General features: G+C 42.8%; 1 protein-coding gene across 2 annotated transcripts in view; it reads right to left on the minus strand.

The window, feature by feature from the left end:
- Grid1 (glutamate ionotropic receptor delta type subunit 1) overlaps nucleotides 1–26,552 on the minus strand; it is a 705,187-nt gene that overhangs the window by 393,951 nt on the left and 284,684 nt on the right. The gene's annotated exons all lie outside the window — the stretch shown is intronic.

Raw genomic sequence — 26,552 nt, forward strand, 5'->3', positions numbered from 1 at the left:
GGTGCTGGGGCTCAAGTGACAGAGCACTAGTTTTGAGAAAAATGTGTCCAGGGACAGTGCCCAGGCCCTGAGTTCAAGCCTTAGGACTGGCCAAAAAAATAAAAAGGAAAAACCAGCCTGGGAGGGGTTGGGGAGCCTTGGGTGTATATGCTTTAGCTTCTGTCGTTAGGATCTGCAATGCGTCCCCTTTAAAAGGCATATGTTGAAGCCCTGCCCTGGTTCCTAGTATCTCAGTATCTCAAAAAGTAGCCATATTTGGAGAAAGGGCTTTTTTTTCACCAGCCCTGGGGCTTGAACTCAGGGTTTTACACTGTCCTTCAGCTTTCTCAAGACTAGTGCTCTGGCTTTTGTGTGTGTGTGGAGGGGTGGGGTACTGAGGAGTCGAACCCAGGGCTTTGTGCATACTGGGCAAGCACTCCATCACTATACCATGCTCTTAGTCCCAATAAAGCCTTTGAAAGTTATGGATGAGCTATAATCCAAAAGCAGTTGTAAGAGCCTATAGAATATACTTGAGGAGAAACGTGAGTGAATACACTGCTTTGTTAAATTGCAACTCCTTCGTACAACTACTTAAGGAAACGAATGGTATTCCGAAGAATGGAAGAAACAATTACTGAAAAATTCATAAGAAATAAAAGGAAGTCAACTCTGGATTCAACTCAAAAACAAGCATCTTGCAGAATGCTGAGGAGCCCACACCTGTAATCTTAGCAACTCAGGAGGCTGAGATCTGAGGGTCACACTTTGAAGCCAGCCCATGAAGGAAAAGTTCGTGAGACTCTTAGCTCTACTGAACAAAATTAAGCTCACAGCAAAAGACTTCCAGCTTTGAAAAAGCCAAACACGGGCACAAGATCCTGAGTTCAACCCCAGTACTAGTGCTGTCTGCATGTGCTAGAACATAAGCACACCCAGACACACACACAGAGCCTTTACTCTAGCAACAAAGAAGAGCTGTCTCTCTGACTTACATAGTATTTCTGCATTGGTTCAGAACTCACTAAACAGTTGAGTAGAAATGATGGAACCCCCAGCTGGATACAGGTGGCTCATATTTATCATCCTAGCTCCTTGGGAGACTGAGAACTGGAGGATCATGCTGCAGGCAAGACCAAGTAGAACACACTCATGAGACCCCTCTAAACCAACAGCTATGTGGGAAACTGAAGTTGGTATGATTCAATGTCAAGCCACTCACAGGCAGAAAAGTCTGCAGGACTCCCTCTCTGTGGATGGTATCTGAGAGTAGTAGTACACACTTGCAATCCCAGCAATGCCAGGAAGCCTAAAGAAGGCAAATTGCCTACTTTTCAAACCTCAGCCTCATTGTCCTAGCCAGACTCCTTGGAAACAGGCACCTTGACACCAGGCCTCAACCTAGAACAGAAGCTGTGCTACTCAGAGCTGCTACAGCATGTTGCTGCTGGCACTCACTATAACATAAAGCTCAGGGCCCCAAGGGTCCCTCTGCAGGTCTCAGGTCCTCCATTTCATCATCTCAGAAGAAACAATCTCTTTGGGATCCAGTCTACGTAGGGGACCAATCTGAGGGAACCTAGCAAAACCATGTTGCCTAGTATCCGCCCTCTACATGCTTTCCACCCAGCAAAGCACCTGGCCCCAGCTGAGCAACATGCAAATTAGAGTTATCTAGGATTTACAGAGCTTCTGCCAAGCCCTAGGAAGGGCTTTAGGAGCAGAGCTTTCTCTGGTACCTAACCCCCCTTTTTCCAGATGGCTGTTCCAAAGCCCCAAACAGACTGGTTGGCCCTGTGTTCAGTCTCTCCTCCAGCTAGGAAAAGTCTCTCTGACCTGGTCATCAGTCACCCTCTGGCTTCAAGGACTCTATGCTCCAAGCCTGCATCGATGCCTGATACCAAAAGGGGCACAGAAGGCCTATTGAAAGGCAGAGATCTCTGTGCTCACTGTGAGCCCACAGCATTAGAAGACACAAAAGGAAAGAGGTTCCGCCAGGAGCAACAACACCCTGGTGGGCAGTGCCCTAGGATGGAGGGGAGATCCAAAGCCCTGGACACATCAGCCATGATGTCTGCTCCATGCTCCAAGAATCTTCTGGAAGCCTAAAATTTTGAAAGTTGTAAAGGGAACTGCCATCACCCAAGATGGATGCAGGCTTATGATAAACTTCATACCTACAGGGGCCAGGAGTGTAGCCTAGTGGGAGAGTGCTTGCGTTGCTTGCGTAGCACACATGAAGGCCTGGTTCAATTTCTCGGTACCACATACTCAGAAAAAGCCAGAAGTGGAGCTGTGGCTCGACTGGTTGAGTCCTGGCCTTAAGCAAAAAAAAAAAAAAGTGTCCAAGGACAGTGCCCAGGCCCTGAGTTCAAGCCCCAAGATTGGCAAAAAAAAATTCATACCTACTGATGTGAATTCATATCTATAAGGCTGCCATCATAGAAATCCACAGGTTCTATGGGATTTGCCAGGAGGAAACAGCAATCCTTCCCTTGACCCAGCTGTGCTCTGAGCATCCTCACCTCCACCTCTGAAATTCACAGAAAGCCCAGGACATCCATGTGAAGAAGAAAAAAATTCCCAGGAAGAGTCATCAAAATGTCTATGGTGACTCCACAGAGAATGAAGTCACACAACCTCCCTCCGCAGGCAGACATACCCAAAGCTCTGACGCAGCAAACTACCTCCTCCGCCCACTATTCCTAACACTCACCTTGGGCTTCAACCTTTCAGTCTCCAGTCCTCCATTCCTCTGAGCCCCTTGGAAAAAGACAACCAAGAATCTTGGTTTGGCCTACAGAAGGCAGAAGTATGGTGAGTCCTCAAAAAAAATAAAATAAAACGAATCCATGATCCAGCAATACCACTTTGGGGCATTTATGTAAAAGATTGCAAGATGGGATATAGTAAAGACACCTGTACAGTTATGGTGCTACACTATTCATCAAGCCAAGCTATGGAAACAGCCTAGATGCTCTACAACCAGTTAAGAAAATATGGTGTGCGCGCGCGTGTGTGCGTGCGTGTGTGTGTGTGTGTGTGTGTGTGTGTGTGTGTGTGTGTGTGTGAATTTTACTAGTTCCTCAGGAAGAACAATATTATGTCATTTGCAGGTGATTTGAAAGAACAACATTATGTTATTTGCAGGCATTTAGTGGACCTAGAAAAAAAATTATGTTGAGTGAAGTAAATCAGGTTCAGAGTGGCAGTTTTCTCTCATATGTGTAAGTTAGGTGAATACACAGAATCATACACACAGATACAGTATATCATATACACACTGTATGCAGAGGTGGAGTCTTATAGTATAACCCCTTTGAACAATTAACAGACAGTTGAACAGAATGCCAGGAAGTTGAAGCATGTCTTGTCTCCAGGGAAATGGGATATTTTTTTGAGAGGTCAAACAAATAGAGAAATGAATAGAGAGCAAATACAGCCATAATACTTAATATACTTACATGAAAAATGAAACTAGAGCTGGGTGCTGCTAGCTTCATGCCTTAAACCTAGTTATTCAGAAAGTAGAGATCTGAGGATGGAGGTTAGAAGCCATCCCAGGCAGGAAAGTCCATGAGACTCTTATCTCCAATTAATCATCAGAAAATTAGAAGTGGTGCTGTGGTTCAAATGGCAAAGTGCTAGCCTTGAGCAAAAACATCTCAGGGACAAAACACAGACACTGAGTTCAATTCCCGTGCCAAGGGGTGGGAGGGAAGGGAAGAGAGAGAAAGGAAGGAAGGAAGGAAGGAAGGAAGGAAGGAAGGAAGGAAGGAAGGAAGGAAGGAAGGAAGGAAGGAAGGAGAGAGAAGGAAGGAAGGAAGGAAGGAAGGAAGGAAGGAAGGAAGGAAGGAAGGAAGGAAGGAAGGAAGGAAGGAAGGAAGGAGAAGGAAGGAAGGAAGGAAGGAAGGAAGGAAGGAAGGAAGGAAGGAAGGAAGGAAGGAAGGAGAGAGAAGGAAGGAAGGAAGGAGAAGGAAGGAAGGAAGGAGAAGGAAGGAAGGAAGGAAGGAAGGAAGGAAGGAAGGAAGGAAGGAAGGAAGGGAGGGAAGGAAGGGGGAAATTTAATTTTAAGGGATAGTTGGGCTTGGTATAGAGAGAAGAAAATGATGGAAGTGGTAACATTGACCAAGATATATTTATATTCACAAATTGATATGTTGAATTGAAACACCATTGTACAACTATCTGAAGATAATATTTTTCTTTTTTTATTTTTTGTCAGCCATGGGGTTGGAGCTCTGGGCCTGGGTATTGTTCCTGAGCTCTTCAGCTTAAGGCTGCCACCCTACCCCTGAGCCACAGCCCCACTTCCCGTCTTCTAGTGATTAATTGGAGATAAGAATCTCACGTTCTTTAGTGCCCAGGCTGGCTTTGAACCTTGATCCTCAGATCTCAGCCTCCTAAGTAGCTAGGATTACAGGCATGAGCCACCGCACCCGGCAGATAAATATTGTAAGAGTGATAGTGTCCTAGCAAGCACAAGGCGTGGGTTCAAACCATACAATCACACACACACACACACACACACACACACACACACACACATTTGAATTCAGAAATATGATGGAAGTAGAGATGATCAAATGGAGTGAACTGAGGCAGGCACAGAAGATAAGTACGTGATGTCACTCGTGTGAAATGTTAAAAGAGGTTCTCACAGAAGCTGGGTATGACTGGGGCTTAGAAGAGTATGGTGAGAGGAGAGACGGGAAAGGTGGCTGTACAGGTACCAAGTTCTAGTTAGATGGGAGCAATTGATGGATGCTACTGAGCAGTAGGCTAGCTGCAGAGAATGACAGTGTACTGTACATTTCTGAAAGCTGGAAGGAGGGAGTTTGACAGCTTTCTTCACAAAGGAATGACAAATGGTCACTCATGCTCCTAGATGTTTTGACTGATTTAAACATTCTACATTGTATATATGTACCCAAACAATCTCATTATCCTATAAATATGCATCATTTTATGGCCTTATGTCCCAGTTAAAAATAAATTTCAGTTAAAAAATACATTCAGAAAGGAAACAAAAAATAGAATGTGGAAATCAAAAATTAGAAAAGAGCTTCCTTCTATTCCAGGAAAAATTCAGATCAGCATAAGGCAGAAACTTCCTCACGGCTCTGGGATGGAGAGCCATCAGGGAGCCCAGAAAGGGATGGCTTGCAGTTTGCAGGCCCTCTTGGGAGTAGATCCTGCAGGCCTGAGCCAGCAGCTCTCCTTTGGGCGTCTTGCCTCTGGCCCCTTCAGAGCCTTCATTACTGCTGGCTGGGGCTCCCCAGGCTCAGGTAAGGGGCACAGGTGAGCAGGCTGTAGGCTATAGGTGACCTAGCTTGGCTCTCTATCCAGCTGGAGCTTTAGTTTGATCTCTGACAAATTCACAGCTCAACTGAACTCAATAAAAGCCCCTTCTGAAACTGCACACTGCATCATAAATAACCTGTCTCCTAGAATTTTGGACCCTCTTACGAAAACAATGTCTCCTCACATGTGCAGTTTGTGTGTGTCAAACGTCAGTCTATGTGCCAATTTTCACCAACACACACACACACACACACACACACACACACAATCTCTCCTGCTTTCCTGAATAGCAGCCACTAGCTACATCTTTACCTTTATCCCTATGTGAGCTAAGGTATAAGATTTTAAATTTCAGTGGTAACTAATAGAAAAAGAGAATCAAATATGAAAAAAAAGTTAACATAAAAAAAAGAAAAAGAGAATCAAGATTTTGTGGGTGTGTGTGTCTGTGATTTTTTTTAAAGACTCATACTTAAAGTATGAATTCATAGGTAAGAAAGCAAGGTAGCTATTATTGTATAATTCCAGTCTACTTTCCAGTCTATTTTCCATAGCTCACTAAACAAAGCTTAGATATTTACTAAGCCCCAGGACAGAAATACCACTCGAGAAATCATGGCTTTCAAAGTCGAGAAGGAACTCTCCATGCCCTCATGTCTAGCAAGTGCAGGGCACATAATAAGGAACACAGAGATGTCTGCTGAATGAAGGAGCAAAGGAATTATATCCCACTATATCCCAAGCAAAGACTCACACAACTTGCTTCCTTTCCTGACTTGCTAATAAGCACGGCAACATTTATAAACCAGCATTGACCTAAGAGTTTTGACATGCCAGTGACCAACTTTACAGTGGCTATATTTTCATTGCCATTCCTTCTGCAAAACCAGGAAGGCCTGAAACAGTGCTAATCCTCAAAAGATGACTTTACTTAAGAAAAAACAGCTAGGCATTCATAAAAGCAACTCTGTGAGTGTGTGTGTGTGTGTGTGTGTGTGTGTGTGTGTGTGTGTATGTGTGTGTGTGTGTATTGTTCCTCTATTGCCTACCTACCAAGGGTAAGTTTTAGCCCACTCTGGTGAGTCCATAGAAAATCTCACACAGAAATCTCCCATAGAAAAATCTTACTTGTTGGCTGGGAGCATGGTCTAGTGGTAGAGTGCTTGCCTAGCATGCTTGAAGCCCTGGGTTCAATTCCTCAGTACCACATACACAGAAAAAGCCAGAAGTGGTGTTTGTGACTCAAGAGGTAGAGCTCTAGCCTTCCGAAAGCCCAAGGACAGTGCCTAGGCCCTGAGTTCAAGCCACAGGACTGGCAAAGAAAAAATCAACCAAAATACATTGACCTTGCTAATAAAACTATAATCAAAATGGTAAACAATTTAAAAAGAAAAGAAAAGAAAATCTTACTTCACCTAAGTGCTAGTGGTCTGTGCCTATAGTCTTTGCTACTTAAGATCTGCGGATTATGATCTGAAACCAACTCAAGCAGGAAAAGTCTGTGAAAATCTTATCTCCAATTAAACACCAAAAAGACAGAAATGGAACTGTGTGTCTCAAGTGATAAAACACTGGCCTTGAGGAAGGAAGGAAGGAAGGAAGGAAGGAAGGAAGGAAGGAAGGAAGGAAGGAAGGAAGGAAGGAAGGAAGGGAGGGAGGGAGGGAGGGAGGGAAGAAAGGAGGAAGGAAAGGAGAGAGGGAGGGAGGGAGGGAGGAGGGGAAGAAAAGGAATTACTCCAAGAAGAAAAATCTAGTTATATCCCAACTCATCAAAAGGTGTGACATGGAATTTCCTATGTAATTCTGAAACTCCTTTCAATGTGAAGAGGAGCATAAGGCAGAGGAGAGAGCCATGTGAGTGATCTCCTGGCTTTGCAGGAGCCTTGTGGGTATCATATGTTTCTGTGCTAAACAGGAAGTCAAGCCTCCTTGTTCTCGGATAGGACTTGGCAGCTCATCTCAGTAAGTTATCTCAGACAGGCCAACAGTACATTCTGCTTAGACTGCCAAGCTGGATGCAGCAGTCATGAATTCTGGTGCAAGTACAAGAGCATCTTCAGGCCCTGCCTGTGTCGGCATCAAATATGATTACACATTAATTTAAGGGGCAATTGCCATATGCCAGGCCTACCTATCAACACTGAGACACAGGGCCTAAAAGTCCTCATTGCTGTGAAGCCAGTAGCTTAGTAGAAACTTCGATAAATAGATGGCACAGGCTGGATGTTCATCAAGTGCCAGGTATGGTAATCAATACTTTATTTGTATCCACTTGTTTAACATACACAGCAACCCAAAGTCCCAGTGTAACAACTCACACATTGCTACACATCTATGTTCTTTTTTATGCCAACTTGGGGCTTGAACTCATGGCCGAGGTGCTGTCCCTGTGCTTTTGTGCCCAAGGCTACTGCTCTACCTACTTGAGCCACAGCTTCAGTTTCAGTTTCTGCTGGTTAGGTGGAGTCTCATGGATTTTCCTGCCCAAACTGTCTTTGAACCACAATCTGCACATCTCAGCCTCTTGAATAGCTAGGATTTACAGGTGTGGGCCCCCAGTGCCTTGCTGCAGGTCAACTTTCTGCAGGCAAAAACTTAGACATAGAGGTTAATTACCAAAACTTGTTCCATCCTTCATAGCAGAGCTGGGATTTGAACCCAAACTCTGCTTTTGAGATCCTCTCAACCTTTCCAGTAGCCTTAGGCCTCTCCAGCCACATAATCCACAGCAGTGTCGGCAGAGTAAAATAAACTTGCAATGTGGGTATTGAAAGAGTTATGGGGGAAAGTTTCTTGACAAATAAGAAAAGGATTTTCCTAAAGGAGAGAGTTGTCTTTTGAGATATTTGGCAATAGGCTTGTGTAACTAACAAGATACATAAGGGTCAGGCCTCAAAGGAGGAGGGTGCAGCCTGGATAATAAAGACAATGATATGTGGCTCCTGGCATGGTTTATCATGGAAATGATAAGGAGAGGAAAGATATAGAGGATACACAGAATAGAGAGACAGAGGAGGGGAGAAAAGAAATTAGGAGGAGAATGAGGAAGAGAATGAAGAGGAGGAAGAGCAGGAGGAAGATGAGGACGAAGTGAAGGAAGGGGTGATGGTGGTAGAGGAGGAGGAGGAGGAGGAGGAGGAGGAGGAGGAGGAGGAGGAGGAAGAAGAAGAGGAGAAAGGAAAGAAGGATCAGGAAAGGTGGGAAGAGGTGACAAAATGAGGGAAGAGAAAAAAAGGAAAAGCGGAGGAGAGGAGCCGAGTGGAGTGGAGAGGGGAGGATGTCAGGAGGAAGGTTAGGCACCAAGTAATAGGAAACTATCATCTCTAGGCATTCCAGCCAGAAAACTGAGCAAAGTCTACCTTTGTCATGACTGATTGTTCACTGGTGTATGATCGCTTACTCTTGTTGACCCTGGAGAGGAACTGTGATTCCATTGATAAAGGCCTGGTGTAGAAAGCAAGCCAGTGGGCTTCTCACTAACTCTGGGGACACTTTAGACTTCTATGGCGTTGATGTGAGCAGAAATCTTTCAGGCAGTTTCACATGAATCTTAGGGATCGCACAGGCCTGTAGTAGCTAAATTACGGGGTACAGCCAGTACGAGCCTCTTATGCAGACTATGCCTTTACCCATTTTCACTCATATGTGGAAGCTAGATCCAAAATACAAGCCTACATGATGACATGTACTGGGTTTTATGTACAAACTGACTAGAGGAGAGTAGACTTATGGGAGGAATCCAAACGTATACCTCTCTACAGTAACACCTCATAAAGTGAACGAAGAGGCTCCCAGAGGTCAGGCTGCTGCTGAGACCACATGCTTAGTAAGCAACCCAGGAATAACCTGACAATAATGTGCTAGTTCATATCTTCAGAACTATAGGTATGAAATTCCATTGTTTTATATCATGTTTTTTCGTAGGCTCAGAATCGATGGTTGCATTGAAAACCATTAGCTGCTCATACTCAAACCTACCAATCTTAGTTAAACTCATTGAAGTCTCACCCTTGACTGAAAATACCAAGCCTGCATTCATCATCCGAGATGGCTCTCCACTTATTCAAATGAAATCAGCTTGCTGAGCTCCCTGGACTCTGAGGGGAGAAGGGAACCCAGCAGTAAGCTGAAGAATAATCCTTGCACATGGAGCAAAGCCAAGTCCTGTTTACACAAACCTGAGTGTGCACGCGTTATTAAAACCTAGGCTGAACAAAAATCACTTATTCTGCATTAGGTGATTAATAGTTGGGGCCCCTTCCTGAGACATCACAGCAGTCCTGAGAAATGATGCAATTACCCCCAGTGAATGCAGACATTAAGAGACTTGTTACTTACAGGGTGGTGTGTACAATTTCATGGTTAATTAGGAACTGGGGGTGGGGGAGCATGGCTACATTAGCCAGCCTAGACAGAGCTCTTACACTGCCCTTCTCCTTGCCTTCAAATTGTTACCAGATAAACCTTCAGAATGGAGGAAATCAACAAGGCTCTAGGTTAATTAGAGCCCAGCAGTGATTGCAAGAGATGAGTTTGGGGGTAATCTTAAAGGAGCCAGGTCCTGACGACCTCTCATCCACTTGACGCCCCCCTGGCGCCCTCCATCGCCTGGCAGAAGCACTTGGAGATGTGGTTTCCAGGGAGAAAAATTACTTTTAATCAAGACCAGGAAATGGAATTACATGTGTAATTAGATAGAAACAGCCACAAAACCACAAGCTGAAGAGCTCGCTGTAAATATCGTGCTTCCGTTGTCATCAGAAGCTAGTGGGAACTTGGGCATAAACTATGCTGATGAAGGCATTTGGGTTTGGGTTCTATGGCTAACTGAAACTTCCCAGGAGGAAAATAATGGCTGCTTTGTATTCCTTGGCAGCAGCCCCCATGGTGATGCAGTAGGCATTCCCTTGGTCAGCTTCTGCTCTGGACCATTTTGGCCATCACCTCAAGCTTACTATCCTTGCACACAAATGAATGTGTATCCACTTTTCTCACTTTGGGAAGCAGATTGTAGATGCTCAGGGACAAAGCTAAACTCTTTCTGTGCTCTAGGTTCAAAGGTCCCCAATCAAGGTTCTAATTTGTATTCATTTCAAGTTTAGCCACAGAGCAGGCAGAGAACCACACTTTTTAACTAGAAGCAATGATTTCTTTGACCTCTACAGAATCACCTGAATTCTCATTTTAGGCAAAACAGGATGAATGTAAGTGGTCACCAGTGGCTTACAACTATAATCCCAGTCAACAGGCAGGGATTTGATTATCAAATCTGAAGCCAGCAGGGCAAAAAGGTCAGTGAGGGGCTGGGAGTTTGGCCTAGTGGTAGAGTGCTCACCTAGCATGCGCAAAAGACCCGGGTTCAAGTTCGATTCCTCGGTACCACATACATAAAAAAAAAAAATGCTGGAAATGTTGCTGTGGCCCAAGTGGGAGAGCTCTAGCCTTGGGAAAAATAAAGTTCAAGGACAGTGCTCAGGCCTTGAGTTCTAGCCCCAGGACTGGCAAAAAAATAATAATAATAAGTCAGTGAGATTCTTTATCTCCAATTAATGAGATAGAGAGAGAGAGAGAGAGAGAGAGAGAGAGAGAGAGAGAGAGAGAGAGAGAGAGAGAGAGAGGATATGACAGATATGTAGGATGAAGGTATGGTTCCGTGGTAGATCTCCCGTTTTAAACAAATTTTAAAAAAAAGGGACCAAGGCCCTGAGTTCAAGCTCCAGTATAGTGAAAAAAGGAAACCAGTGTGGGCAGGTAACCACTGCCTGAGATTATGAATCTATGAATCTATAAACACTTCTTCTCTGAAGAGCTTGCAAACCCTCAAGGGAATCTCCAACTGACAGGGCGCCAAACCTCAAACTCCAAAAGCCTAACACTAAGTCTAATGGATCTTGCAAACAAGGCTGGCATAGCTCATCCAGAACATGCACTATGACACAGAAATAAAATTATGGCTAGAAATAGAGGATTTAGGGCACTGTCTTGGCTCAGGACAAAGTTCACGGCAGAGTATTCAGAAGATACTGAAGGCCTCTTTTCTCCTCTTTTGGAAATGCCATGACAAGGGAGACAGAGAGACTAGAAATCGTGGATCTCTTCAATTCAAAGCCATTATTTGTTCATTTGCCAGCCCTAGAGCTTGAACTCAGGGCCTGGACACTGTCCCCGTGTGTTTTAACTCAAGGATAACACACTACCACATGTTGAGCCACAGCACCATTTCAAGCTTCTGTGTAGTTAATTGCAGGTAAGTCTCACAGACTTTCCTGACTGGATTGGCTTTGAATCTCAAACCCCTGATCTCAGCCACCCGAGTAGCTAGGATTACAAGCGTCAGCCATCAGTGTCTAGCCAAAGCCACATTTTTGTTCATAACACATCACAATAAAATTTTACCTTGTTCACAGTATATAATATTACATTTATTATAGCAAAATATGAATGGTAACAATAATAATGTTCATAAATAATACTATATGCAAATAATATCAGTAAATTCATTCTGCCAACAGATCCTGGTCATCTCACCAACAGCCAATGCTGAGTATATCAGCAATTACTGTGGTCCACGGCATACTGGCAGGTGACAGATCACTGGATAACAGCCTAGATCAGATCACTGGATAACCAAGGTATATCTTGTATATTGACATTGCTCCATATCAAATGTTAACTTGTTAGTCTTCACCTAACATTCTAGCAATGTCATGCTTTTACTATGTCCTTCTTAAATATATTATTTCTGGAATAAGAGTAATTGGTAGAGAGCAGGGATACTGGATGGTACAGAGAAAGTGTGGGCTGGTAGTGAGACTGGGTTCATGAGCCAGAGAACAAGTCTGGCTATTACAAGCCAGTAACAAATAAATAAGACTGAGACCCCGATCTCATGGGCACTGAGACAATCCAGCTGTGACCCAGCTCTAAGGACTCTACAGAATGCCATAGCTTTCCCAGGACTCCAGGCCTGCTGGTAGAAATGGCCGCAGAGACTACATTCCACCCATGAGTCCTTTGAGAAGTACATAGCCACTTCTGGGAACAGCTGGGCCCTACCTATGACACAAGGCTTCTTCCCCTTTTACTCTCTGGCTGGTTTCCATTGAAGCTCCACCAGTGTTTGTCTACTTTTAATAGAATGCTCAGGCTGGTTCCGCCTTAGCTAGTTTTTAAAAGTGAGACTCTCTTTGCATATTGACTTACTTAAGCTTTTAAAAATGAGACACGGGATTTCCCAGTGAGCAAAATTTATTTGTAACTTAGAGCGTTCAAAAGTATGTCCATGTATGTATGAGTGGTATTTAGCATATATAATAAATACTCTTACACATTTTGAACATTTACTCACTTAATAGTTTAAATGTATGATCAAGGCTATCTATGAATAAGAAGACTTGAAACAAATAGAGAAAGGTCAATCCACTTTTGGTGAGCAAAAAGAAAAAAAAAGAAGAAAAGAAAGTTTAGTGAATATATGGTACAAAATCCATGTAAAAAGGTCAGTGATTACAGGTGCAATCAATGACTGAGTGAAGTTTTAATGAAAAGGAAAAACAAAATTCACAAAGACAGCGGGTTAAAATATTCTAGGGATAAATTGACCTAGAAATGCACAAAGCTGTATAAAGAGAACTGATAAAAAAAAACTAAAGGATACAAAAGCAGGTATAGAAAATGTGGAGATATGTCGCTTTCTTCAGCAGTACTCAATATCAAATAGACTTTAATTTGCTCTAAATGATTCTATAAATTTAAAGCATCTCTATTAAATACCACTAGGCTATTTTAAGAGACTAAACAAGCAGATTTTAAATTTTAAAAATTTAAAAAGCACTGACAGGAGCTAGGAAAAACCTGAAAAAGAATGGCAGGCAGTACCTTATTAAAATGTACATATTACAATGCTTTGATAATTAAAACAGTGTGGTATGGATATAAAAAAGAGCATGTATGAAGAGAATCTGAAGTAGAATGGTGCTGGTGAACAAACCCAGGGACCACAGAGCCATATTCTTAGCTCTCAAAGACCATAATGAGATCAATGAAACCAAAAAACAGAACGGCTAAACGTAGACTCCAGTGCATGAACTGTAGTAGAGATTTTGCACATTATAGAAAAGATATTTCAAGCCAGGCCCCAGTAGCTCATTCCTGCAATCCTAGCTACTCAGGAGGCAAAGATCTGCAGTTCAAAGCCATCTGAGACAGGAAAGTCCATGAAACTCTTTTATCTCCAATTAATCACCCCCCCCAAAAGAAAAGGTCCGGAAGTGGAGCTGTGTCTCAAATGGTAGAATACTAGCTTTGAGTGAAAATGCTCAGGGATAGCAACCAGGCCCTAAAAAAAAAAAAAGATATTATAAGCCAGGTGCATGTCTACAATCCTAGCTGCTTAGAAGGTAGAAAATTATGGCTCCAAGCCAGTCTGAGGTTAAAAAAAAATGCCAGTCCCCATTTTAAACAATAAGAAAGGCTGACACAGTAGTATACATTGTATCATCTAGCTATATAAGAAATATAAATAGGAGGATCATGGTTCAGGTGAGTTCATGTCCACTCACCACAAAAAAAAAAAGAAAAATGAGATCCTAATAATAAATCAAAAAGGGCTGAAAGCATGGCTCAACAAGTAGAGTGCTGCTTATGACAGCACAAAGCACTGAGTTCAAACCCCAATACTAAAAAAAGTATTGAAAATCAGTGTGGAAGAAAAGAAATTGCTCATCTATACACTGAAATGACTGTACACAGTAAGGAATGTCAAATGGACTCTTAGATTTAAATGTCTTAAATGAAACTGTAAAGTTTCTGATAAGAAAAACTAAAGGAAATCCTTTTAGAACTTTGTACAAAGAAAAATTTTCCCATGAGGTAAAACCAAGACAGCCATAAAATATGACACAATAAAGGGAAGATCAATACTTTTTACCATACATAAATCAAAAAAGCCTTCATGAATAAAAATAAAAATGACAAACCGGAATCAATATTTTCAACACACACAAAATATCAAAGAATTAAAAACTCCTGCTGTAAAGAATTCCTGCAGAGCAAGAAGACAAATAGGCAAAAGATTTGAACACATGCTTCCAGAGAACTCCTGAGCGAACACGTGAGAAGATGCCTAGTCTCACACCAAAGAGAAATGCAAATTATAAATGGGCTCTCCCACAACTTTGATCCATTCGATTGGCAAACATCCTCAAATTTGATATGGCAGTCTGCTGACAAAACGATGGAAAAGTAGGTACCCTTATTCATGGCTGGGTAAGAACATAAACTGACGCAACCCTTTTGGAAAGGAATGTTGGAGTATCTATCAAAATTACAAACACAAAAATTCTGTTTTAGCTGCAGTTCCATCATTTAGGAAATTACCTGCTAGATATACTTGCAAAACTTGCAAACTGACCTAATTGCAAAATGTGTCTACAGGCAGCTTTGATTTTTAGAGCAAAAGATTGAATAGAATCATTAGACAACTGGTTAAATACGGCACAAGTATACCATCAAATGCTGTGAAGCTGGTTAAAAGAGGGGACGAGTCTTTCCAATAACAATATAGATAAAATTCTTGAGGCATTTTACAGAAGGAAAACATCAAGTGCAGAGCAGACAGGTTTGCATAGCATCCTCCAAACACATAGAAAGATGAGAGAACAGGAATTTGTTCCCATGCCTACTTAAAATTCATACAGAAAATCTGGAAGGACCCCTCTGAATTATTAATATGTTTTTCTGAGGGATAGGAGTGATATGGAACAGAACAGAGCTTGGGGAATTTGGACTCTATACTCTATAAAAGGACATGAACTTGGTGCCTGGTCACTGTTACTTCACTTTTTCACTCAAGCTGGAGCTCTACCACTTGAGCCACAACTCCACTTCTGGTTTTTTGGTGGTTAGTAATTGGAGAGAAGAGCCTCCTGGACTTCCTGCCCATGCTAGCTTAGAACTGCTATCCTCGGATCTCAGCCTCCTGAGTAGTTAGGATTCCAGGCATGAGCCACCGATGCCCATCTTAGAATCTAATTTGGCTGCTAATTATGTGGATGTTGACCTACTCATTAAATATTAAATATCCTAGAGTTGTTTCATAAACAAACAAATGTTAAAGAAATAAATCATAGCGATTAGCATGCTAAAAGGTGATTGTGAACTATGGGAATAGAAAACATAAAGAAAATGAAGGATGGTTGTGTTGGAGAAAGCAAGCCTGTGGGACTAAAACAAAAAGGAGTGACAGATGCTTGTGAGTGTGATTGTGAGGAAATAAAACCTACAAATATGCACCTTAATGTGGGTGAGCTATTCACAAACATTATATAAACTCATGTGTGTGCGCATACATATATATGTCATCATTCAAAACATTTTAATAGTCAATGAATTTCTTCAGTACCAGAAGCTGTGTATCTAGAAATCTTTTATAAATAAATTATTACAAATGCATTCAGAGACTGAGCTTGTAGGCTGTACTGCAGCATAAATGCTCAAAAACAGACAATTAAATAAATCAAAGCATCCCATATAACAAAATGCTAAGCAGGTATGGAATTTATGCCATAAAATACTGCATAGAAAGCCAAGTACCAGTGGTGACCCTAGTTACTCAGAAGGGTGAAATCTGATGATCATGGTTCAAAACCAACCTGGACAGGAAATCATGAGACTCTTTATATCCAAGTAACCATCAAAAAGCAGGAAATGGTGCTGTGGTTCAATGGTAGTGCACTAGCCTTCAGGCAAAAAGTTTAGGGACAGCACCCAGGTCACAAGCCCCAGGAGGACCAGCGCACAAATAAAAAGTTAATGTTATCCCAAAATGTCTTTTTTTTCCTACTGCAAGATACACATCAACATCTTCACGGCTTTGATCTTTAGGAGAGGAGATTATGGATGGCTTTTATAATTGCATATTCATATTTTCTCATTTTTCTACAATGAATATGCATTGCTTTCATAATAAAAAAACAATAGAGGTTATTCAAAAGGGAAAATGGAAAAGAAAGGAAAAGGTCCAATTTACATAGTTGATAGCAGAGAAAGCTGCTCTAACGGACATCTGCTTGTCTAGATTCTCAACCCTGATGGCTTTTAAATTGTGCTACAGTGAAATTCAAAGGCAAAAGTGAAATTTTCAGTGAAATACACAGAGGACAAGAGAGGTAGAGAAGAGGAAAAGTCACAGGGATCAGTCTGTATACCATACCCCAATATATTTTCTCCCCCCCCTCTCTCCCCACTACACCCCTCTCTCTCTCACACACACATACATACACTGCCAAGAAAGTTGACAATTCTGACTTGTGCAAATAGACCTCTTACCTAAGATTCAACAATAGTAAGTTAAATGTTCAGTGCATAAAAGCAGAGGATTGCAGGCCAGGCTGGTGGCCCATGACTGTAATCCTTAACTACTTGGGAGGCTGATGTCTGAGTTCAAGTCACAGAACATGAATGAAAGAAAAAGTAAAGGAAGAGGAAAGGAAAAGGAAGAGGAAAGGGAAGGGAAGAGAAGGGAGGAAAGGGCTCCTTTGTCCATTTCCTAGGGCTAGTCTCTGAGAGAAGTCACCACAAGGAGTAACTCTTCAGGAATGCTCATCTTGTTCCCAAACCCAGAATCCTAAGAATCAATCACAGCCAGAACTCCCAGGACCTGCTTCTGAATTCCTTTGCCCAACTCTTTCCAGATCAGTCTGTGAAGCCACACTGCTACCACTGGCTGGACAGATAGGAGGACCTGGTCCCCAGTGGCCTGCAAGGCCTTGAGGCTGCTACACTCCACCAGTATCATGAAGGCATGACACCCTGTGCCCATGTGAGAAACAGCCCAAGGACCCCCGAGCAACATCTCCAGTACCACATGGTTGATCTCATAGCAGAGACTGTAGCTTACCATATGCTAACCTGGCAGCTGCTTCCAAGGGCTTGCAAACCACGCTGCAATCAAGAGCCCCCCAGGGCTCAGGGCCCATCTGCTGTGCTAAGACAGAGCCTCCTGTGAGATGTCACGAAGCAAAGGCATCAGAGGATGCTGTGCTCTTCCCTCAGAGGTGAAAAGTGGTCCCCAACCCTCAGGATGAGGTGAAATCAGACAGAAGATGAAATCACTCAGCATATACCCAGAGTTTTGTTATTTTGGACCCTTGATGAGTATGACTTTATGCTGGACCTCAACAAGCCTCCAGGAAAAACAGTGAGGGTCTTTAAGAGTCTTGTGTTGATATAGATGCTTGTAGAAAGGAGTTTGTTCTGGCCTGGAGAGAGAGAGAGGTGAAGGCGGCAGCCTGAAAGAATGCCTTCCAATGGTTCTGAGACCTTTCTTGCAGTCTGTTCACTGAAACTTGTTTCAGTAATTATCAAGGACTCAAGGATGAGGTGGCTGAGAACATGACAATCTCCTGGTTAGGCTATGTTCTGTACTGCTGGGTTTGCCTTCTTCTTCAAAGGCCCTCCAAAAGGCCTGGGTCCCCCACTCTACTTATGGCCAGCTATGCTGCTGGCAAAAAGCCATGATGTTTGGTTTGTTCTCAAACACGACAGCTCGCATTGTGATCAATGAAATCCAAAGGCTTGGCTTCCACCCAACCATCAGCCTTTTTGTGTTTGCTATCCCCATCCCTTGCCGAATCCAGGCATTCTGGCTCTCCGTCAATTCTTCAGTTGATGTCACTCACCTCAGGGTCATGGCACTAAGTCACACCCAAATGTGGCTCTCTCTTAGGTGGGGGTGGGGGGGGGGTTGGGGAGGAAGTTTCCCTTGATGCTCTAGACCAGGCCAGCTTCTTGTCTCATAAAACCACTTCATTTTTTCTCACACAAGGTAATGTGGTCATATGGTTCTCCTTTCCATGGAAGTATTGAGTTACATCATCTCTTTCCCACTAGACAGTCAACTCCATGAGAATAGGAATCTCTCTGTTTCAGCTTATGTTTCCAGTGCATGCTCCCTCATGAATGGTGCCAAGCGCAGGGTTGTGTGCTCTTTATTAAGGATTTCCCAGTGAATGGATGAATGTCTATGGCAAGAATTCTGAGAAGGATATTTGCCCTGGAGAGGGGGAGGGTTCCATTCTTTCTTCCCTGTATAGTGTGGTGTCACCAAAAGCACTTCTGGGAACCAAACTTTAAGGATCAATCTCTTTATCTCAGAAGTACAATCAGGAAGAAATGTTAGTGGAGTGGGACAGGCAGATGTGGAGAAAGGGAAAGGTAGAGAAGGAAAGGAGAGGGGAGAGAAGGAGAGAAGAAAAGGGGGAGGAAATCAGGTTACACCTACAATGGAGGACTGGGGAGAAAGAGAAGTGGGGGGGAGTGAGAGGCTGGGTAGAATACCTGTGCACACGACAGATTAAGTATCATGAAAGGAGAACTCAGCCCCCTCCTTCCTACTTGGCTTTCTTGCTGGCTTGTGGGAACTCCAGCCCGTGTTCAGGCTGACATGGCAGTTGCTGGCCCAACCCCTCTGTGATTGCCACTACAGATTTTTCCATTAGCCCACAATTTTGGTTCTTCCACACAGCATGGCTCCATGAATACAAACCCTGATTCAACTGATGGCCTAATTCCCTTCCCTGAGGAGAAGCAACCAACACACTGAACATAGGAACAGAGACCCAAGTCATAGCTTCCAGGCACCCACTGCCTTTCCTTCCTAATCCTGTCCTAGTCATGCAAAAGGACAGAACCCAACAGCTTCCAGAGCTCAAGAAGCAAGGCTCAGATTTTGCAAATGGTGCCCCTCACCTTCCACTAGGCTCCTCAACCTGCAGGCACCCCTCACTCAACCATACCTACAGCAGGTGTTGTCTCTGTCTGTGCCATGCTCAGTGTTGCAAGCAGAGCTGTGAAAGCAAACCAGGTCTCTGCCCTCGTGGAGTTTACAATCCAGTGGAGAACATATGCATCAATAATGTATCCATATGCATGCTAAGTTACAACCTGGATGAATGTGTCCTATAATCTCATGACATGGAGGGAGGGAGCCACCAGCTTTATCTACCTATGGAAGCATTAATGAGGAGAATGGGGCAGGGGAAGCAGCACATTAGATGGATTACTACCAGTGGATTGGTGAAGGAAGTAAAGGAAGGTGTGGCCTCAGACATAGTAGACAAAGAAAACAGATAGGATTGGTCCATACAGATCCTCAGTCTCACTATCTAGGGAGGAGTCAAAGGTTCTTGCCCCCAGGGGGTCAGACAACATTATGAGGTGAGGGGAAATCAGCAGAAAATACCCTACCAGTCAGTCCTTAAAAGGAAAGATAAGAAAGATGTAATAGAACTCAGAGAAGAGGAAAGAACTGGTCTTTATGAGCACCTACTATGTGTTTGGCGTTTCACAGGTATAAATACTTGTGAAAAACATTAGGTTCATTCATTCATTCAATAAATATCTATGGAGCTATTTGCTGCTGCTCTTCCTGCCCAAGCAGAGATAAAGGTAATTTTTTCAGATATCATTCTTCAAAATAAGTGTAAACAAGCAGGGCATAGTGGCTTATGCCTATAATCCTAGCTACTGAGGAGGCTAAGATTGGGGTTCAAAGACAGCCTGACCAAAACAGTTCACAAGATCCCATCTCAAGAGAAAAATCTGGGCAGGGTGGTATATACTTATCATCTTAGTAATGGCAGGAGGCATAAAATTGAGGCTCGTGATCCAGGGTACTCTGGGCATAAAATACTATAGCACACTATTTCGATCATAACCAGAACAAAAGGGACTGGAAGCATGACTCAAGTGGTAGAGTTGGCTACACAGCAATCCCAGACCCTGAGTTTAAACCCTAGTACTGCCAAAATTAATCAGTGAACTTCGATTCAAATTCTTGACAAACTCTCTCCTGCTGATGGGGAGTTCTTTCTCATTTACTTTATTTTAACCAACCAAGTGCCATTTGGGGAAAAAGACATTAGCCTGAAATGACCTCAATCAATGTTACTTGTACATGCTCATGAGGTTGTCTGATGGAATCATTAAAAGAGGAGGCAAAGATATTTAACCTCTGTTTAATAATTATGCTTAGGTTTGATCTTGGAATTATAAGCTGGGGATGTCGTTCTAAATAAGCCTTTTACAAATAGCTTTGAAATGAAATACCATACCACAAGTAGTTACATTGTGGAGATCATAAATGTACACCTACGGAATAAATGAGAGGAAAAAACTTCTCCCAATGTTATGTAAATGAGGACGGTGATTAGATAAAATTCTCCAGAGACAACATTTTACACACATGCACAAAGTACTGGGTCTCAAATCCCAACAATGGAAGAAAAGATTTTGTGTCCTGAGGAACTGGGTTAGACATTGGACATAGAAGTCTGCTAATGACATTGGGCCTGGGAAGGTTTTGCATAAAACTGCTTCATAAAATGCAAGAAGGAGAGGGGGAGGGGACATGCAGTATTTCTAAATTAACATTCTATTTTACATACCATATGAATTTAAATATGTATGTGTACCTAAATTAATAAATCCAGTGCTACAAATAGACATCTGAATCTTTCATTTACTTCCCTAAGGGTTCATATGTTCAATTTCAAGTTGACACCTCCCCCCAACCTGTCTCCTAAATATGGGATCTTCTCACTGGGAAAATGCAAAACCCATTTTCTATTAAGAGCTTTTCTGTATTCCGGTACTTATGGGAACTAGTTACAGGGTGCAGCGTGAAGCTTACCCCAGTTCTATCAGCCAGACAGAATGCCAAATAAAAATGCCCAAACTTTACAGGAAGCATCTTCCCATTCAACTGAGGTGGGATAAGGTCCAGTGAGATCCTGGAGGATGATCAGCTCAATCACACAGCCAGAAAGTTGAGGCCCCTTTACCCTCTCTGAAGGCCAGGCTGGTAATGTCTGTCAGATGTCTATAGGTATCAATCCACTACAGCGTAGAATAGTGTTCCTGAATTCACAGTGTCTAGAACTCCAGGCTGTGCCTCACTCGGTCCTCACCGAGCTCAGGCCCAAGCCTAGAACTCCAGCTTCCAACCTCCAGACTATTGTCTCCATGAGACAGGCATCACCAGTTGTCCCTGTCCACTGGAAGCTAACACTTTCACAGCTGTCAAAGCCTTCTCTGCAGTCATGTCCCAACAGAGCTGGACTGGTAGTAAACTGAACATTCACCCCCAGCCACCTGTAGATCAACTGATTCTATGGTGTTCCCTCTGAGAGGGATAGACCAGAGATTCTCCCACTCTAGAAGGATCTCCTCCCACGTACAATCCTTCTGGTATCCTTCTCCTTCTGGTGTACATAGTATTGATTCTTCCTGCTGATCCCAGTTCCTTCTTCCTCTCTTATCTCCTGAACATGAATTCTCAGAGCTCCATTACCACCCCATATCCACAGTATTGTCCTCTCTTCCTGAAAAGTGCAATCCTCTCCCACTCAATCTGGCCAGGTGTAGTGGTTCACAACTATAATTTTAGCCACTCAAGAAGCTGAGCTCTGAGGCTTGAGGTTTAAAGTCAGCCCAGGTAGACAAATCTGAGAAGCTTTTATCTCTAACAAACCAGCAAAAAAAAAAAAGCCAGAACTGGAGGTGTGACTCAAGTGACACAGTGCAAGCCTTGAACAAATAAAAAGGCAAAGCATGGAAGTGAAATTTTGAGTTCAAGTCCAATTACTGAAACACACAATAAAGTCCCCCAATCTGAGAGGCTTCAGGCATTCTACCACTTGGAGAACCCAGAGAAGCCCAAGAAACCCAGGGAGTAAGTGTCATCTCCTCTGTCATCAGGCCCATCTTTGTAGGCCCATGCAAACAAATTCTCAGGAAGGAGCCTTTGGCAATGGCTCTGACTCCTTCCTCTCTTTCATCGCTTCTACATCTGCCAGGGCTTCCTTTTCATCCTGAAATCATCCATTGTACATCTGATTCCAGCCTTCAGAATGGCAGTCCTAATACCTGCCTTGCCTTTCCAAATCTATTTTACCCATAGTGTTCAGTTTCGACATCCTCCACACACAATCATAGGTCCACTGAGGTGCTATCTTGGCTCCTCTATTCTTGGCAAAAAGAGAAAGCCCACTATAACAATTGTGTTAGTCCACCAACCCCTCTCAAAGCCCGGCTACCAGCACTCTAATGTTGCCTGCAGTCAGAGTGCCACCACTGCCATCCTAAGACTCAATCAAGACTTCTTGAATCTGTTACTTTATGTTACTATATGTACCTCTGGTTATGTTCCTTTATATTCAGTTCCTCAAAAGCCAGGTGCTCAACCTCTTTCCTTTTGACATCCAAGAGATTCCATCAAGCCAGGCCACAGTCCTTTGTCTCATGGTACAGATGAGTTATTTATTCTTCTGTGCCTTATTTTCTCCATTGCAATATTCTAGATGTTTGGAGGGAGTGATGTTTTATTATAGTTTCTACCTCTATAGTTACCTGGGACTCTTACTCAGAATGGCCCTCTGGTTTTAAAGCTTCTGAGCCAGCATATCCCAGGCTTGAACACACACACACACACACACACACACACACACACACACACACACACACCTATAATGAAGTACAGAGTACTTCAAGAGTTCCCATGAAAGTCAGGGGCACACATCTGTGACATCTTCTGCAGTCATCTTTGACTTCTGCTTTTTCCCCTCATAGTTCTCCTCTTCTTCTTCTTTCTTCTTAGGTTCCTATGAAAATCTCCCCTTAGAAAATCACTTCCTCCAACACCTGCATTTAAAGATTTAGAGGAACCTGACCTCTGACAAATGCCTTAACTTGAAGAGTTATGGTGAAGAGTCAGTGTTTTTAGGCAAACTGCCTGGCAAAGGGCTCACCATGAGAATGTGCTCCCATATCCACTATCTGGCAATTATAAGGCTGGTATCATACTCTCTCAGTCATGGGCTCTCATCTCCCACCAAGATAAAGAGCTCCAGTTAGGTGGGGCTGTGCATTCAACATCCACGTGAGTTCCTGTATACAGCACCCAGCTGGTACAGACAGGCCCACAATTGGGTCTGTGGCTGCAGAATCTGGGGTTGGTCCTATGACTGTGAGTGGACATATGCTCAAGATCATCAGAGGCCTCAACTTTGGTGTCCAAACTTTCCTTCACATTTTGTTGCTTATTGGGGACTGAATGACACCACTACTGCCTCTCTCCTGAGTCTCTTGGAGGTCTTCAGGTGGCATCTGGGACTGGGGAGGCTGGGATGAGTACAGGGGTCCAATGTAAGAGTATGTCACAATCCTCAGCCCAAGAGGAGAGAATGGGTAGAGTGTGCCACCTCCATCCACGGAGTCCGCATGTCTCCAGTGTTGAGGGCTACAACGGACTCTTCAGAAACAGAGAGAATGTAAAGATTAACATCTACTTTCTTGTGTACATGTGAAGGTTAAGTACACATAATTCACATAATGCCAAGGAAGTGATGTTAGAAAGCTCGGAGATCTGATGCTGGCGGGGATGTGGCAAAGAGGGATCACTACTGCACTGTTGGTAGGAGTGTAAACTCATTCAACCACTATGGAAAGCAGCATGGGAATTCCTCAAAAGAATTCCTCAAATAGAACTCCCTGTGATCCAGCAATTCCACTCCTTGGCATTTACCCAAACATCCAGAAACAAGGATATACTAGAGCCACTAGCACAACAATGTTCATTGCAGCACTATTTACCATAGTGAAGATTGGAACCAACCCAGATGCCCTCAGTAGATGATTGGATCAAGAAAGGTGTGGTACTTATACACAATGGAAGTCTATGCTGCCATCAGAAAGAATGAAATCATATTAAGTAACGTAAGCCAGACCCAAAGGAACATAGGCTCCATGGCTTCCCTCATTTGTAATAAGTAGTACACATCTAGGACTCTTCTCGCAGAAGATTACAATAGTGCAAAACCTAGATACAGAAGGTCATACAGGATGAGACTAAATGAAACAATCTCTAGGATATGGAAACAAGAGGTTTATCTTGTGTGACTGTTGTTCTTAATGTACTATGTTACTCTCTTCTCCTTTGATGTCTTTTGATTAATCTCATATTGTTATTGTATCTGACTTTGCTACCTGGAGTATTGTATATATGTTTATTTGTTTATTTGAAATAGAAAAGGGAAATGGGAAAACAAGATGATTGGGAGGGGGTGGAGGAGGGAAATGGGGACAAAAACCATGAGAAGGGGTATCAATGTGTGAGAAGTAATATACCTACTATCTGGTGAACATAACTGTAACCCCTCCATACATTACCTCAACAATAAAAACTAAAAATAAACAAATAAAGCTCAGAAATCTGAGAGAAACAAATCCAGTTACTAGAAAGTATGAAAGGACTCATGATGAGTTAGACAATGGGTAACAGGAGCTGCTGTGAGAAGCCACAGTGGGATATAAGAGACAGATTCAGCTACCTCGGCATTCTCACTGTCTGTGGTGCCCGGACTCTAAAGAGGTTATTTGTAAACCAGGTATATATGCAGAGCTGTACTATCAAAATGAATTGGAAAAGCATACAACAGCACCAGACTGGCTAAATGCATTATAAATGGTACCAAAATACATTTAACCAATCTGGTACTGCAAGAAATATTTCACAGCCCTTAGAAATAAAAATATAAATGAACATACATTTATATAAAGACTTTGATGATGGATTGTGATGTGAAAAAGATCAGATCAAAGAAGAAAAAGTATGACTAGCTCCATAAATATGGAATATACACATAACTTTGCCTCGAGTCTAAAATGTGGATCAGCAAAACACAAATGCAAAGCCTGATTTTTGTAACTAAAGTTTTATTAGAATGCATCCATACCCTTTCATCTATTCCTATAACTATTGTCAGACTACGAGCACAGAAATGAAAAATTATGATAGCAACTGTATGTGTTACGAACCACATACTGTCTTTGAAGAAAGAGTTTAACTCCAGTTCTAGAAAAATAGATGTCAAATGTTAATTACGTGTAGTTCAAATTTGGAGAGAAGTTGAATTGTTTTATTTTTATTTATGCCCATATATAGTTATCCATCTGCCATGATAATATACCATCTTCTAAACAGCCCATAGTTTAGTAATCATTTTTAGCATGTGTATATTAAACATGTCATTAATATTAACAATTTTCCCCACTTCGTGTCTAAGAACAAAGTTTCAAGTTCTAGCAACCAGTTCAAATTCATATTCAACCCCACCTATCATACTCTGATTCAAAGATCTTCTCAAGACAAGACACTGAGCCCCCAGTCCATGATGTATGGAAGGAAGGCCTCCCATTCCTAATCTAGCTAGACAGGACAAAGGGGCCCTTCCTGGAAAGAAGCACCATCACAGACTCCAGGTCCTCTTCTAGGAGTCTGTCCTGGTAGGGACATGTCTCATCAGAGGGCAGAGATATCAGAAAACTGCCTGTGGCTCCTAAGTCCTAAGCCTGCTGGGATGGAATTACTTATTCTATAATTCCTCTATCCCAGGCAAAGTCAGCCATGCTGGACTGAGAGATCAAAGCTAAACCATCCTCCAGCTCCAGTGGGTGCTTCCCTGCCTCCTCCCACCAAGCCTTCCAGCTCCTCCCCTTTCTAGCATCCCCATTTGCATCTGAGATGCTCCTGCAAATCAGAAGGCCTCCCATCTCCCCATGGAGGCTTTCTGGTGTTTTCCCACATTTTCACCTATGTGAGTTGTTGTGTCAAAAGTCCATTCTTAGGCTGGCAGTTTGGCCTAGTGGTAGAGTGCTTGCCTAACATGCATGAAGACCCAGATTCAATTCCTTAGTGCCACATACATAGAAAAAAGCCAGCAGTGGTGCTGTGGCTCAAGTGGTAGAGCTCTAGCCTTGAGAAAGCCCAAGGACAATGCTCAGGCCCTCAGTTCAAGGCCCAGGACTGGTAAAAAATAAATAAATAAATTCCATTCTCTCCTGGGCCACCTGAGAAATTCCTATCCATTCTTTTGTAGTAGAAGAAGGGCAGAGGCTCAACAACTGCACACACTAAAAAGTTTCATCATGTCATTATCATATATGCCTCCTGTGTACTTTGATCCCATTCACCCCCTCATTCTTTAAAAGAAAGGTCATAACACTGAAAATTCTTTGGCTATATGAAGCCTGCAGATGCAGATTCTCAGGCCCATATGGCATTATAAAAATAAAGACAGTTTATATTTTTAAAATTTGTATTTCCAGTCTTTCCAGACTGAGCAGAAGATCTAGTAACACTAATCCCACGTGTCCATGTGTCAATTGCAGGCTGTGGCTGAGGAGCAGCTGTTTCTCTGGAGGGTACATGT

This window comes from Megascapheus bottae, chromosome 15 (genome assembly GCF_031878675.1).
Source record: "Megascapheus bottae isolate mThoBot1 chromosome 15, mThoBot2.hap1, whole genome shotgun sequence".
In the NCBI taxonomy this organism is placed as follows: Eukaryota; Metazoa; Chordata; class Mammalia; order Rodentia; family Geomyidae; genus Megascapheus; species Megascapheus bottae.